We start from the raw sequence: 16,330 nt of genomic DNA on the forward strand, positions 1-16,330 counted from the left end.
AAGCTGTTGGCACAAGATTAATTAAAGGACTTTGCTGCTGAATGCCTTAGGTAATTTATAGCTGAGTTTGAGTTTTATGCTCTGGCGAACTGAAATGGTACTTGATGGGTCTGTATGGTTTAGCAGTTAAAAAGTCCTTTAAGAAAAGAGAGCAACATAATCTCAGAGAGAGCAGTTGAATGCGGGTGTGAGCTTGACAGTGTTGGGAATGTGAGTCTTGTAGCACCTGAAGGTGAAGAGCAGCAGGCGCTTGCAGTGCTTGTGCATTGGAAGCATAGACTCTGGGAAGCTTTCATGTTATCGCAGTAGGTCGCAAGCATAAGAGACAGGGATTCTGCTTTCCCTGCTCCAGATCTAATCTAAATTTAGACCTGTTGTCAGCAGCTTGGCGCTGGGTTATAAAACTTTTTAATAGGGAAAATATTCTGGTATTTTTATTTGACTCATTTCTTTCTTTCTGTGTGCAAATGTAAGTTATGAAGTGGGAAGGTAGGAGTGGGTAATAAGGAACTCAGAAGTGCATTCACCTGTGAGCTGTTTGGTGCCTCATTGCTAGTTCTTTGAGCTTTATTAGAAGCTCTCATGTCTGGTTTCTGTCCTACTCATAGTTACCTTTAGTTCTCGGTTTAATGAGTTCTTCTCCAGTGGATAATTAATTCTGCCTCCTGATGCTGCCCTTTTTCAGTACCATTAGCAGTCCAGAGTGTTTTGATTTGGGAAAAGCAGACATTTTGAAAATGGAAAGGAAAGTGTTTTTTTTACATATAGCTAAGTTTTGTAATAATGGATATTTCAACTTGATCTTGCTTTATGGAAAGTGTAATTAAAAGATGAGATGGAATGGGACCAGATTATGGGGGAAAAATAAGATGGAAGACACTTATTATCACACTGAATTTCATTGGAAAGACAGTGGTGAGGATTCAGAGCTCCCTCTCCACTTGAGCGTTAGGACCATTATCCTCAGCACAAACGTTTATAAAGAAATATTCTCTATGAAGGCCAAGTATTACTGCAGGCGCAGAGCTTATGAGGCTTGTATTTCAGAGAGATCTGGTCTGAATTGTTTTTCCTGGCGTTGGTTTGGGGCAGTTGTCTTTTCACTTAAAGAGAGGCTCCCCATAGTGGCTGTGCCTCAGAGTACAGATAGATGAGGCACTCACAGGCTGAAAGATGGCACACTTAACCAGCAGCACACTTTGTTGTCTGTTTAGTCATCTTCTTGATTTACTGCAGCTGATGCAGTACAATTCATAGGATAAGCAGGTTTTGCCTTAACACAGATGCAAGAAATACCCTTGTTAACTGGAATGGGACTCTGCCAGATATACCACTTTGACTGCCAGCTCTCCTTCAGATTGCTTTTTTTCAGTTTTGTGCTGCCTGTGTCCATTCAGGAAAGACTTCCAGAGGAGGGAATCAGCCCAGCACTCTAAGTGACAGGAGAGTGCTTTGGGTATCCATCTCTACTTTGTACCGATTAATGAATGAGAATGTCAGAATGCCCTCCCAGCTGTGCCTGCAGGCTGACTTCCAGCTCTGTCTTAGTGCTCAGCTACCACTGCGCCTGGAGCATGGTCAGGGCTGGCTAAAGGCATGCAGGGGAGCCCTGTGCTCTGACCCTGCTGTCGTCTGGGTTCTCTCATCCTTGTTTTTTGAACACTATTATTAATCAGCAGCTCTACAAAGGAAGCTCTTAAATAAAGCAGTCCTGTTAGCTGGATACATCTGCAGGATTACATTAGAAGTGTCTAAGAGAATGCGAGTTGTCAGAAGCTGAAAGCCACAGAGGTTTTCCTGGGATTTCTGCCTGCCTCCAGTTGCTCCCCCAAAGCCTTGAGCCTCACAGCCTTGTTTTTAGCAAATTCTTTGGTTGTCCACTTCTGACAGGAAACATAGCAGTGTTTTCCTCCCCCCTGCTCCTGATTAGTTTTGAGACTCCTCAGCTTTTGTCCATTGGGTATTGTTAATAGAGTAGTTGATCTGTTCCTTTTTCCTTTTAGCCCTTGACAGCCACTGTTTGTCTTCCATGGATGCATCAGCCTCATTCTTCACTTGTAACATCTCCCTGTTGGCAGCACAAGTGACTGAGGGAAGTAAATATGTACCAAAATAGGCCAAAGTACCCTAGTATTCCTTGACGGCTTGAGTGTTATGCCATGAGTCATGGCCTCGCCCTGCAGCCATGACTGCTGATCTAGGCTATCTCAGGTTCTTTCTAGAAATAAACCCATGTAGCATGAAGTTCAGTACTGTTCAGTGAAGATTTCCCTCTAATATGGATAGTTCAGTGCAAGATCTTGTGTAATAGTCAGAACCCTTTCTGGGACTTAACTGCTTTACTTGAGAGGTTCTCATTGGATTCTCTCCATCTCATCATGTTGGTCTTCTGTCACTGTTACATATCACGTGCACCAAACAGCTGTCATGGAAATGGCAGAGGGAAACTCCAGGCTCGGGGGAGGACTTACATAGAAGCTAGATGTTTGATGGGCTGCTCCTTGCAAAGCAAATGGTGTTCAGTACTTGGACCACGGACTTAAGGTGTTGACTTAACTGCCATGTACTAGAAACAACCTTGCTTTCCTTAGCATGTGAAGCCCACATGTCGTGTATCAACAGTTTACAGGCTGGTTTGGCCTGGTTCTATGTCTACTGGGGTGGGGGACCAAGGACCCATGCCCTGGCAAAGGGGGAAGGGGAAAAGAGGAAAGGGTGGGGAGGTGGGCCTAAAAATGAAACAGCAGCAGTGATCTGAGAAGGAAAGTTAATTTACGAAATAAGATATTGGAATGCAAGATAGCACAATATATGAGGTATGAGGGCTGGTCTGAAAGTAGAACTTGCTATTACGTTATGTTGGCCCATGACATCAGAGGCAGATGGTGGTTGTATGTCAGTAGAACTAGAAACTTCCCACCAACGTTCCGTTATATTTTCTGCTGTTTCAAAGATGGCAGCAGAGAGGCACTCTGACAAAATGCTGTCTGACATGGAATTGCGCTTTGTGGAAGAAAAAAAATGGCACCATTGACAATCATTGATGGTCATTGAATGCTTATGTTGACCAAAGAGTGGGTGTGAGCACAGTGAGGTGGTGGGTGATGCGTTTCAGCGGTGGCTACAGTAATGCGAGGGACAAGCCATGTTCTCAGTGGCCACACATGGCTATCACATGTCTCAATTAGTTCATCCACACAAATCATCCAATTACAACCAGAGAATATCAGCTTCAGTGTATTGGGAATGATAGCGGTAGTGCTGAAATATTGCAAGGTTTGTGCCAGGTGAGTCTCATGAATGCTCACACGGGATCAGAAGGAACACTGTGTGCAAGTTTGTCGGGACCTATTGAACTAATGCAGGGCTGAAGGTGACCGTTTCCTGGATCACATCATTACTCCTGATGGGATGTGACACCACTACAAGCTGGAGTCCAAACAGCAGCCCATGGTGATATGTGAACTCCCCATCAAAGAAAAAGTTCTAGATGTAACCTGAAGCAGGTAAAGTGATGTGCAGAGTCTTTTGGGATAAGAATAGGGCAATCTTTTGTTTACTTTGTAGTTATTCTCTAAAATATTCAGCTTGTAATGATATTGGCTTTGCTTTTTAGATTCATTTTTGAAGTTGAAGATGGATGGTAAATAAGAGAATGCTGTCTTCTCTTCATCCGAAGCTGCATATTGAGATTCTCAGTCAGTTGCTGGACTCCCCGTGAATTCACTGAAACCCAAAGCAGTTAACAGAGAAGTTAAACTGGCTCACCTATTTTTGTGACTGCGCCTATAGAAAGAGACACAGCTGAAACTAAGTTATTCCTTAGCTGAAGATGTAGGGCTTTCAGGTATAAGTTCAAGGCACGCTTTTAATGTAAAACTCCTTCCTCTCTAATTAATATCACTTTATTTTTCCTGTCTGAGGCCACCTCAGCCACCAGGTGTTGAGTGCAGGTGGGTAAGGGCTGTTGGGACCAGGATGTGTCTGTGCCCTGAGCATTGCAGGAAGGGGAGGTGGCTCCTGGTCTCTGTCATGGGATGTGGCTGTGTTGGCCTGCTTGTTTTGCTAGGTGTGAGTGAGCAGGTGTGCTGCACCAGCTCTGCACCTGCTAATGGGAAAGCAAAGCACTGCTGGTATCAACTGCTGTTTATTAAAACTGAAAGCTCCACTCTCAGTTTACAATGAAGTAGGGCTTGTCTTACATGTTTATTCAGGCTATCATAACTACAGCCTAGTAATTTTCCTTATAATTTTCAAGTGGAAGAAAGATAAAATGCTCTTATTTTCCTTAAGCGAGAATCTCAGTAATACGATTTTTAAAACAGGTTGCACAAGGTTGTTTCTTACACAAACCCATGCTGCTTTGCTCTTTCACAGTGACAGATTTTCCACAGCTTGTAAGTTCCCAGAATCTTTGCAAGTAGTGCTTGATTAAAATTAATTTGGAAACAAAACTAATTAGAGCTTTCCGCTTCAGTGCTCTTGGAACTTCTTCATTATTTTTCAGTCTGATATTAATCTTGTTCTCTTGTACTGGTTCACAAATGCAATTCATCACAATTTCTGATACCAGTCAGGTACAGAGAGCCATGGCAATTTCAGTATTGAAATTCAGGGATGTTCCCTCTCCTGTGTGTGTGCACATGTTTTTTTTATATATATATTTTTTCTTCCATTTTGGCTTTCCTAAAAGTGCAGATAATAACTCCTCTCTTCCTGCCTGGTTCATTTCAGGGGAAAAAAAATCCCTTTCAATGTTTGGAGTTGCATGTTATCAGATACTGACTGATAGCAACATAACTGTGACACAGAAAGAACTGCTCTGTAAAGCTAACATTGAGGATGAAGTTGGATGGGGATCCCATAGTTGAGGTGGTTCTAACACTTCACTACTATTATTTTCACTTGATCTTAACAACATTCTCAGTTCTACTTGCCTGTGTGTAAAATTCTTTCCCTTCTCCCTGATCTGAAAAACTTACAGGAGAAGCAATTCCTCCCCCTTAGCTCTCCTACTTAGTCTTTTGGTGTCTATGGATTGTGGCATGCCATGCGTTCCCTTCTATGTATGGATGCTACTTGGTAGAATGCTGGAGGTTTTCTGGCTGTAAATAACAATTTTAATTTACTCTCTGTTTATTATAAATAAAAGATTTCTGTAAAATTTTATGTATTGTTCATGTTTATGCTAATAATAATAATAGTAATAAAAGCTTTAATAAAGGGTAATAGTACATTAATCACCAAAGAAAGCAACAAAACAAACCAGGCTTTATTTTACTGAACTTTGGCAATCTAGGCTGTAAGTGGTAGGTTCTTCTGTCTTACTGCAAGTTTCTTGGCTCACTTTTCCCTTTCCCCCAAGTACCGTAATGAGTAATTCCCTCATGATGACTCAGTTTGTGGTGTATTTGTGTCTGCTGTAATTGGTGGTTTTCCTTATGCTCTCCTTGCCCTGAAGGTGTCAGAAGATTTTAGTGCTTCTCTTAATCAAGAGTTGTGTCACTGTTTTTACTTAAGTATCTAATGATTTGGGTTTTCATCTGTAAATTTTGGTCAAAGAAGAGTTTGTATATGTGATGTAATTCATGAGGGCTAATTCTGTTGCTAATAGTTTTTCACCTACAAGTGAAAGTTGTGGTCGTTTCTAGTAGCACACGATTTTGGGGGAGGTTTTTTGGTGAATAGTAACTCTGTGTTGTTGATCCTTGCCTATATAAACAATGCTGAAAAATCTTCTAGTGAACAACAGGAGGACTTATTCATCCCGCTTCATTAAGATAAGGTGGTTTCACAAGATTAAAGCAATATCTGGGCTTGGACTCCTTCACAGCTGATTGCTGTGGTGAGGTCTTCTGACACTAGACCCTCTGTAGAGAGGAGCTGTGCTTAACTCTGCAGGTTACTGTGATTTATATTCTCTCAAAATAGTGTGGGTTTAGTGCTAGTGGTTTGTTCCAGTGCCCTGATGCATTTCAGAGCTGTGCTGCAGCCCAGCGCACTTGTGTTGCTGTGAAGAACAGGGCTTGTGCTCAGCTGATGATGGGGAGAGACTGGAATGGGAGATCTGCTGCCAGTCATCCCTGATGTAGCTTTCAGGAACCAATTTTAAACTGCTGTGAATGCTTTTATTAGGTATGTGTGGTTGGTGGCAAGCCTAGGTATGGAGGGGCTGAGCTTTCCCTGACTCAAGTAAGAGCTGTTTCAATTTTATCTGCCAGACAAGTGGTTAGTGTACTAGAACGGCGTACAAATATGCTGCTTCCTCAAATATTTCCCATTAGCTTGTGTAATGAGGCACTCTAATGTCCCCTCAGGCTGACTGTCATTACTGAAAACTGGAGTGTTAACTGTAATGACAGAAAAGGACTCTATGAGAGTACAAAAAGGCTCTATTTTTGTTTTGGTGAACCCTTAGAATTGGTGATGACTGCACAATATGTTGCAGAGCAGACTGTGGAGGAATCCAGCTCACGCATGTGGTTATATGAAAGCTGGTGGTCTTTTAGAACAAATAATAAGTACCCTTTGCAGTTAAAATGTGTCCTTTGTTACTGGGACCTTCTTCTTCTGCAGACTACTTAAATAATTCTCCTTTTGGCTGGCAGAAGAATATGGGATTACTGTGGAAATCCTGTTTCTTTCAGCATGCTGAGCTTCCTGCCCTCACCTTCCTGAACATTAGTGCTCAGATGTCAGCAGTGTTCCAGACTTTTCCCTTGGCAGGAATGCCTTTTTTGGTTTTTCGTGGGAAACAAAGTATAAACCTTATAGGGTTATGTGTGAGAATACGACAGAAAATACACAGTGAAAGTCTGCATCATCTGATGTACTCTGGGATCAGTAGTCCTTCCAGGCACTAAGTATATATTGTATGGCTAGCGTCCAAAATAAAACAAGTTTTTCAGATTACCCATTTAATTAAAACCAATCCAAAACTCTCATGTTAAGCTCCTATTCCAACTTTCTCATAGAATAACAGTATCCCTTCAGCTGTCTATTAATATTTTATTTCTGATTCCCTTTTCTATGAACTCACTCTTCATCAGGTGCCCTCCTCAGATCCTCTATGGAGCTGTGGCTGCTTGGAGCCCTTACAGGGAGCACAAAGTGCCATGGGCAGCTTCTTCATGAAGTGAACTTGAAAGTTGCTTGTATTAAAGTTTAACAATGTGAAGAAAATTTGCTCTTACCATTTCGTTTTAAGACAGGAGATAGAGATGTTAACCAGGACAGTAGTTATATGTGGGGTTTTTAAAGTCCCTCTGTGCAGTTTTATATGTTAACATATATTACCTCATTCCCTGTGACCATTATTATGAAAAGAAGCATTTTCATGATTTCTACTTTTGTTTATTTATTTGGAACCTTTAACAATACAGTTTTCTTTAGTGAGCTGTGACCGTTCTTTGTTAATGATTAATGGCTTCACTACTGTACTGCGAGAGCAGTGAAACAGAACCAGGAATATATTTTGTCATTTGTTTTTTTGTGCTTCAAAGCCCAATTTTATTTTCGAACTGGGTTATTTGGGGTCCCACAGTTTTTCAGGCCAATCTCTGTTATTGTTCATGGTTCTGCCTTTGGGCCGGTGCAGGCTCTGGGTCTTGTGGTGCACTGACCATATCTCCAGTTTACTGGTGGGTTTGGCTGTGTTGGTGCAAGGAGATTACACTGAGCTGATGGAGGGAGGGACAGAACAACAAAATGATTCATAAATGCAGCAGTTCCTGGGTGGGGTTTCTTAGTTCTTCCAGTTAACAAGCAGCCTTTTTTATTCCAAAGCACAAAGGCTGACAATTGTGAGTTGCATGGAGGTTTTTTTGTTTTGTTTTTGTTTTGTTTTTATGATCCTTTTTTAATGATAATCAATATAAGCAACAAAAATGTCAAGAATCCTTTGCAGTCCTTCCCAGTGTTTTTGCTGCTGCTAGTTTTTTGTTGATGCTCCTGAAATGGCGTACACTTACATCTCTGGTACCTTACAGCTTTTTAATTATGTTAGGGGAAACAGTGTATCTCATTCAATATCCTGTCTCCAGCTTTTGTTAGTCATCTGTTGCTTAAGTGATGCTCCTTTCCTCCTGTCTGCTAGACACCATCTGAGCCATGCTGGAAGTCCTGGTTGTTACAGGGTGTGTTGGTACTCATCTGATCTTGCACAAAAGTCTTGCATGATTATTTCATCTCCCTGTTATTTATTCCTAAATGCTTTTTAATGAAGAAAAACTTGGATTCTGCTTTTGATCTTTTTGTTTTGCTACATTAATCTATTTTTTAAAATATACTTTTAATCTTCATAGAATCATAGAATGGTTTGGGTTGGAAGGGACCTTTAAGATCATCCAGATCCTCTGAACATCTTCATGGCCCTCTGGACCTGCTCCAACAGCTCCAAATCCTTCTTTTGCTGGGGACTGAGAACTAGACACAGTACTTCAGGTGAGGTCACACGAGAGCAGAGCAGAGGGGCAGAATCACCTCCCTTGACCTGCCCGTCATGTTTTTCTTGATACAACCCAAGGTACGGCTGGCCTTCTGGCCTGCAATCACATATTGCTGGCTTGTGTTGAGTTATTCATCAGCTGACACCCCCAACTCCTTCTCCTCAGGGCTGCTCTCAAGTCATTCTCCACTCAACTTGTATTTGTGCTTGGAATGGCCCCAAACCAGGTAAAGGATTTTGCACTTTGGCCTAATTGAACTTCATGAGGTTACCATGGACCCACCTCTCAAGTCTGTTCAGGTCCCTCTGGATTGCATCCCTTTCCTCTGGTGTATCAACTGCCCCGCTCAGCTGGGTGTCATCTGCAAACTTGCTGCGGGTGGACATGATCCCACTGCACATGTTGCCTACAAAGATGTCAGATAACACCAGTCCCAGCACTGATCCCTGAGGAACACCACTCACCACTGATTGGATGTTGAGCTGTTGACCACGACTGTCTGAGTGCAACCATCTAGCCAATTCCTTATCCAGAAAGTGGTCCATCCATCACATCAATTATTTTCCTTGTGCCTGTCATGGTTTGTGCTGCAGTAGGGCCTTCAGGAGGATCTGCACCATGACCTTGCCAGGCACAGAGGTGAGACTGACTGACCCATAGCTCCCTGGATCTTCTTTTTTTCCCTTCTTGAAAGTAGAAATTATAGTTAACCTTTTCCAGTCAGTGGGAACTTCACCAGACTGCTGTGACCTTTCAAATATGATAGATAGTAGCCTGGCAACTTCATCCGCCAATTCCCTCAGAACCCATGGATGGATCTCATCAGATCCCATGGGCTTGGACATCTTCAAGTTCTTTAGGTGGTCTCGACCCTGATCTTCTCTTACAGCAGGCAGATGTTTCCTTTTGTTCTAATTCTTGCAGGGATTCTCCTTCATGATCTTAACTTTCCTGTCTCTAAACCTGTTGACTTGATTCCCGGACTTCTCACTGAACTCTTTATAATGCAAACGTGTTTGTACTGAAAATACCGTACTGAATGTTAATGTGACTCTAAGATGCCTTTTCATACCTGCTTTCTACTGATTGTTTTAAAATTGAGCTGTGCTCTCTCCTCTAACTGCTTTCTAATGGTAAATCTGCAGACTACAGTGGCAGCACTAGTAATTAGTGTCTGAAGTGACTGTTTTAGGTGTGGAAAAAACACTCGAATGTGAAGATATCAGTCTGTCCTGTTGTCTAATGTTTTCTGAATAGCAATTAGCTGCAACTAACTAACTGTGGTCTAATTTGAAAGAACCTTCTGTTATATATATATACTTTTGAACCGTATTCTTTGCTGAGGTCACAAGGCTAATGCATTGCAGTCAATAAGGACTGGGGCGTCTGCTGTATGTTCTCAGAATTCATAGCTGTTGTGCACAGTGTGGAGTTTGAACTTTCCCTGACAGCTTTCCAGTTAATTGTTTTCATTTTCTTTTCTTCACATCTTGTCACTTACGAGCTTTATTAGTTAGATAGCAATACATGTGCCTGCAGCAAGATTCTTTTATTGGCGTGAGCAGTTGAACAGTGAGAGCATATTAGAAAATGTCATCTAAGTGTAAATGAAAGCATTCTCATATGAAAGATTAAGAAAAGATTACATTGCAGCCATATTTATTCTGCTAGGAAAGCTGTTCTTTGCTTTCAAATTTGTTTAATATTTGTCCATTAAAATAACTACTTAATGAGTGCTGGTTATGTATTTCAGATATTTTTATAGCTATTTAACTTGCCTTCCTACACTGTTCTGGGTCATAAGTTGAAAGAGGAAAATCTGCAGAATGTATTCTAAGGCAGCTGAAAGCAAAACTGTAGTAGGAATAACATTATCAAGTCTGAACTATGATATTTTTTATTTTGAGTGATATGAATTATTCCTTAATTCTCTCTCAGAAGAGCTTTTTTTTTTATCTTTCTTGGCTATTTTTTTTAGAAATAGCTTTCCTTTCCTGTGATAGCACTTGTTGGATGGCAGCCAGTCAAACTGGGGAGGCTTTCCCACTCGCCTTCCCCCGTTTCCTGAAACCTGCTGCTCTCTGTTTCAGACTCAGAGTAGAAATGCATATGCCTTGATTTCTAAATGTTAAATGGAAACACATAACCTTGTTGTTGTTGTAGTTGTTTGGCTGGTTTTATTTTGTTGTTGTTTTTCTGCTCAACTGAGGTTGAGCAGCAAGAAATTGTTTGGATGTTTTAAACCTCTGGTTTTTGAGGAACTCAGCAGGGGCAATAAAGTCAGAGTATAAGGCAAGATGTACAGCAACGATGTGAAAAGTTTCAAGGTGGGAATGCTGATGAAAAGTCACAGAATCACGTTGGTTGGAGATCATCCACCTGCGGAAATGATCACAGCCTAACTGAGCACAGAGCCATAGGATGTTTTGGGCTGGAATTGGCCTTGAGAGGTTATCTCATTCCTCCCCACACTGCCATGGGTAGGGACACCTTTGCTTGATCAGCATGGATCTGGGCAATCTGCTGTAGCTGGTTTAGCTTGCGCAGTTGGGACTAGACCAGGTCATCTCCAATAGGCTCTAGTTTTTCAGTGAATGGCAAGTGCTAAGTTAAACATGGCTAACAGGCTGACAGTGTGTTCTGCAATGGCCCGTACCTGCTGATCTGTACCACACTGTGGCCCTGCTTCCTGGATGCCTTGGAAACAGTTTTGACTGTCATGTTTCAAATGATTTCTCTGCACATCCATTATAAAAATCAACCTTCAGAAAGAGCTGGATGGGCCAGCTCTTAGAAGACCACTCATATTCTGGGCTGTGTTGAAAGAGGGAGGGTGGCCAGCAGGGCAAGGGAGGTGATTGTCCTCTGTAGTTTGCCCTCATGAGATCCATCTGCAATACTGTGTCAAGGCCTGGGGCCCCCAGCACAAGAAAAATATGAAGCTGTTGGAGCAAGTCCAGAGGAGGGCCTTGAAGATGGCTGCAGTGCCTCTCCTGTGAAGGGGGAGCTGAGGGAGCTGTGCTTGTTCAGCTTGGAAGAGAGAAAGCTCTGGGGAGGCCTCATGGTGGCCTTACAGTACTAGAGGGGAGCTTACAAGCAGGAGGGGGATCGACTTCTTAGGCAGTCTGATAGTGATAGGACCAGGGGCTTTAAACTAAAAGAGAGGAGATTTAGATTAGATGTCGGGTAGATTTTTCTACTCAGGTGGTGGTAATGATTGACACAGCTGCCCGTAGAGTGTAGTGCCCCATCCCTGGGGGCATTCAGGGCCGGGTTGGATGGGGCCCTGGGCAGCCTGAGCTGGTGGGGGGCAGCCAGCCCACGGCAGGAGGTGGGGCTGGGTGGGCTTTGAAGGACCTTCTGACCGAAACTGTTCTGTGATTCTATGTAGTATTGCAATGACACTTCTTGTTGGTTTTTTTTTTGTTGCTGTGTTTTTGTGTGTGTTCCTTGAGGATGTGTATCTATGAAAATGCCCCTCAGCTGTCAGCTTGTGAAAGTGTCCCAGTTTTTGAAGCACTGTATTTTTTTCTAACCAGTTTGTGTGAGCCAGTGCTGTCACTGAGATGCTGTTATGCCATCAGTTAACACAAACTCTAGGTGCAAAAATCATAACGTTAGGAGAAATTTCTTGTAATCACTTTCACCATAAACAAGATGTACAATGAGAATTAAAAAAAAAAAAAAGCCTTTCTGCAGGGCATACTTGGCTTTTGGTTGTATATGTCTTTCTAACTACCAGTAAAATCCATGTACAGACCTTCCCAACATAACCTCTTAAAGTAGTATCACTGGATGATTATCTAATTCAGGGATAACCTTGTTGGGAATGCATGTTATTTTCATAAAGTTTTTAGTGTCATCCATGTTTACAGGCCACGGGGAAAGTGAGTACCCTGGGCTGACTTCCAGTAGCCTCCAAGAAAAAGGCATAAGGTTGGATTTATTTAGGTCCCTCAAAAGAGGGAAACACAATGTTTCTCTTCCTTGTACATATGTTGTATCTGTTTCTTGTGTTGTCCCTTGCGTGTCTGACCAACCACTTGGTCAGGGCCAATAACTGCAGGCCTACACCAACCTGGTGAGCAGCAAAGGTGTTTATTGTAGCAACACATCTATTCTTATAGTTCCCTAGTACATTCATCAATCCCTGATTGGTCTGAAATACAATCTCCTATATACTGACTGGGGGCCTCAAGCAACACGCCACATCAGCAATCTCCTTAACGATCTTTTCTCCATTGTTCTATTTCTTGATCAACTCCCCAGACTTGTTTACTACTTCTTCAAGGTCATACTGACATTGTTCTAAGCATAGCTCCATATTCAAGCAAGCATAAGCATATAGGGCAATAGGGAGAGCTATCCCATACAACCAGGTCCCCGCAGTCGCCTACTGCAACATCTCCCTTCCCTATGCCCCAAAGCCTTGCCCAATTACAGTGTGTATTCCACAGATTGCCTAAGAATTGAATTAAGAATCCCAGTAGATGTTGGAGACCATCCGAGAAGCGATTCCCACCAGTGGTGTTCTCCATCCTTCTTCACCTTTTCCAGGACACGATGTATCTCTCTGGTATCATGGTGAGCAGTGATTAAGGTTTTCTGTCCATCGTCCCGAATGCACTCCAGCAGCTGGCATAGGTCATCATGCTGCAGCAGTTTCTTCACCAGAGTAAGATTCATTCCAATTGGAACAGGAGATAAATCATGAATCAATGTGTAATTAGACTGCAACAACTGATATGATGTAACCGGAACTGAATAGTTGAAGTCACATTTTATGATGCTAGTGAAGTTGCAAACACAGAAGTTTGAATGATTGCTGGTATCTATAGTGATATTGCCTATGAGTATGAAATCACAGAAAGTCCTCATACACGCACGTCCTTTCCCAATGTATACCAGCTCTGTCTCATGTACTGCATTGGGGTGAATCTCGAAGTGGCAAATGTTCTATTCAGTATCAAAGCAAACGTCTTGAGTCCCTAGAGTATTACTCTCACAAACAAACCCTTGTTGCTCCCATACAGCACATGAGCTAATATCAACAGTTTGCCATTTCTGCCCATTTTGTCGAGCCCACACATGATGCTTCATTGGATAAAGCACAACCCCATCATGAATCAATCCCAATGCAATGATTGGGTATATCGTGTATTCTGAGGCATTACGAATTGTTATGACAAAGGCTGTGGCATTGTTAGTAACAGGATCATAAGTAAAGTTCACCAAATGCAACTAGGATTGAAATTTCCTCTCGAACTCATTTGCATTATCCCAAATTACCTTCCAAATTTCAGTAGGCAGGGTACCTCCTTCACCATCTCTCACAATTGCTGCTGTCATAGATTGCACCCATATTTGAGCTTGGATGCAGCTGAAAGCTAGAGAAGTATTATTTTGAGCTGCATCGAGTGCATCCACAATTAGCTGGTGATCTCTCATATTGGTCCTTTCCCACTGAGGCAGTACGTCTGATAAAAGCCATTGATGGGTTCCTAATGCTGATAAAGAAGACTGCAAAGGATATTGTAATGCATGTAAATCACTTGTTGCTGTACTTGATTTATTCATTAGCATCTCAGCATCTATACTGTTTAAAACTCCCAGCCCTGTTCCCATTATGCCAGTTATATCCCTTCGTGCTCTTTTAACCCCAGTGAGGGTACACCGGTGTAAGCATGTAAACCAGGCTGCATAAGATGTATAACACTGGCCCTCCTGGCTGTACTGCTCTGAAAGGTACTAATTGGGCATTGACTGCATGCAAGTCATGCAGAAAGCGAAAGGCACCAGAGCATTTCTTGATGACAAAGGTTGGAGTGTTCCGTTGACTGAGGGAGGGTTTTATATATCCCAACTGAAGCTCTTGTGAGACTAACTGTTGGAGTGCATCAAGTTGATCATGAGGAAGGGGCCATTGATCTACCCAAATGGGGCGTGTGTCCCGTTTCCACCGCAGTGGAATTGCATGTGCGGTAGACAATTGGTAGACAGTAGCCCTTATTATAAATTTGTAATATGTGCAGCCACGCTGTTTAGGAAGTCCCGTCCTAGTAGAGTCTCCGGTACTTTAGCAATAAGCGGAACAAGCAAAGCCATTTTTTCCAGCGAGATGTCTCTGTTAACTATGATTAACTATAATGCGTTCAAGGTCAGGGGTGATCGCAGTCCTTTCTTTTCAACCACCTCTATAAGGCATGTGACTCCTTGTGGGTCCAATGGGACCTACTTTGGACTCTCCTCCACCATCACCACAGGGAATGCCTCTATGACTGCCAAAAAGCCCTTGTCTTCCACCTCTTCTCTTATTTTTAACCAATCTGTGATCGGGCCACACCTGCATCCTCAGACCCTGTCGCAGCTTTATGACCATTCACCACCTTCACCGGGGGGCAGAAGAACCACTCCTTTCTGGCTTTACCAGCTCCGCCACTTTCTCTTCCACCTTTCCCCCCACCAGGGGAGGTAGAGTTACACAATAAAGGATATAATAACTGCTGAGGATATGGGGGTGGGGATTCAAGCTCTTGCAGTGGAATGTTGCTGGCAGATAAAGGTGCTGTCGGTTGAAGCCTGTCACCTTGCTCTTTGTCTTTTGTTAGCTGTGCAGGTGCGATCGGGTCAGCTGGCTCTGTCTTAGCAGACTGCTTTCCCCCTGAAGTCACGTTGCAAGACCCAGTTCTGTTTCTGTTCATGCAAGCTGCTTGTTGGAGGAACATGGTCTCCTGTGTCATTCCTACTGCTCTGAATTCAGTCACTTCTTGGTTCTGTCAGAGGCATTGTGGCCTTTTAGAATCACAAATAGAATCATAGAATCACTCAGGCTGGGAAAGACCTTAAAGATCAAGTCCAACCACAACCTAACCATACTACCATAACAGCCCCCTGCTAAATCATGTCTCCAAGCACCACATCCAAATGGCTTTTAAACAAATCCAGGGATGGTGACTCAACCACGTCCCTGGGGTGCCTATTCCAGTGCTTAACCACCCTTTCTGTAAAGAAAAATGATATCCTGATAATCCAACCTAAACTTATCCTGGTGCAACTTGAGGCCATTTCCCCTTGACTTGTCACCAGTGAGAAGAGACTTGCCCTGCTCTCACTGTAAGCACCTTTCAGGTATTTGAAGAGAGCAATAAGGTCTCCCTTTAGCCTCCTTCTCCCCGGACTAGACAGCCCCAGCTCCCTCAGCCTCTCCTCATAGGGCACATTCTCCAAGCCCTTCACAAGCCTCGTTGCCCTTCTCTGGACCTGCTCCAGCACCTCCATGTCCTTCTTGTGCTGAGGTGCCCAAAGCTGAACACAGTGCTCAAGGTGAGGCCTCACCAATGCTGAGTACAGAGGCAGGATGACTTCCTTAGTCCTGCTCACCACACCATTCCTGACACAAGCCAGGATGCCATTGGCCCTCTTGGCCACCTGGGCACACTGCTGGCTCATATTCAGCCGACTGTCCATCAACACACCAAGGTCCTTTTCCACCAAGCAGCTATCCAGCCTTTCCTCCCCAAGCCTGTGGGGTTGCCTGGGGTTGTTGTAACCAAAATGCAGGAGCCGACACTTGGCCCCATTGAAATTCATGCCATTAACCTTGGCCCATCGATCGAGTCTATCCAGGTCCCTCTGTAGTGCCCTTCTCCCCTCAGGCAGATCAGTGCTCCCTCCCAACTTGGTGTTGTCTGCAAACTTAGTAAAGGTGCACTCAATCCCCTCATCAAGATCATTAATAAAGATGTTAAATAGAAGCAGTCCCAGTGTGGAGCCCTGGGGGACACTGCTCGATACTGGGGCCACTTCTATTTTAGCAAGGGTTGCTCATAGTAGAGGAGAATAAAATATGAATGGTATCTAGAAACCCCAAACTTACAAAAAGT

The 16,330-nt window shown here is 43.1% G+C and overlaps 1 protein-coding gene and 1 pseudogene across 1 annotated transcript in view; one reads left to right on the forward strand and one right to left on the reverse strand.

The window, feature by feature from the left end:
• SLC2A13 (solute carrier family 2 member 13) overlaps nt 1–16,330 on the forward strand; it is a 130,659-nt gene that overhangs the window by 11,949 nt on the left and 102,380 nt on the right. The window lies entirely within an intron of this gene.
• LOC140259550 (uncharacterized) lies at nt 12,885–14,072 on the reverse strand (annotated as a pseudogene).

This window comes from Excalfactoria chinensis, chromosome 1, assembly GCF_039878825.1.
Source record: "Excalfactoria chinensis isolate bCotChi1 chromosome 1, bCotChi1.hap2, whole genome shotgun sequence".
Taxonomy (NCBI): Eukaryota; Metazoa; Chordata; class Aves; order Galliformes; family Phasianidae; genus Excalfactoria; species Excalfactoria chinensis.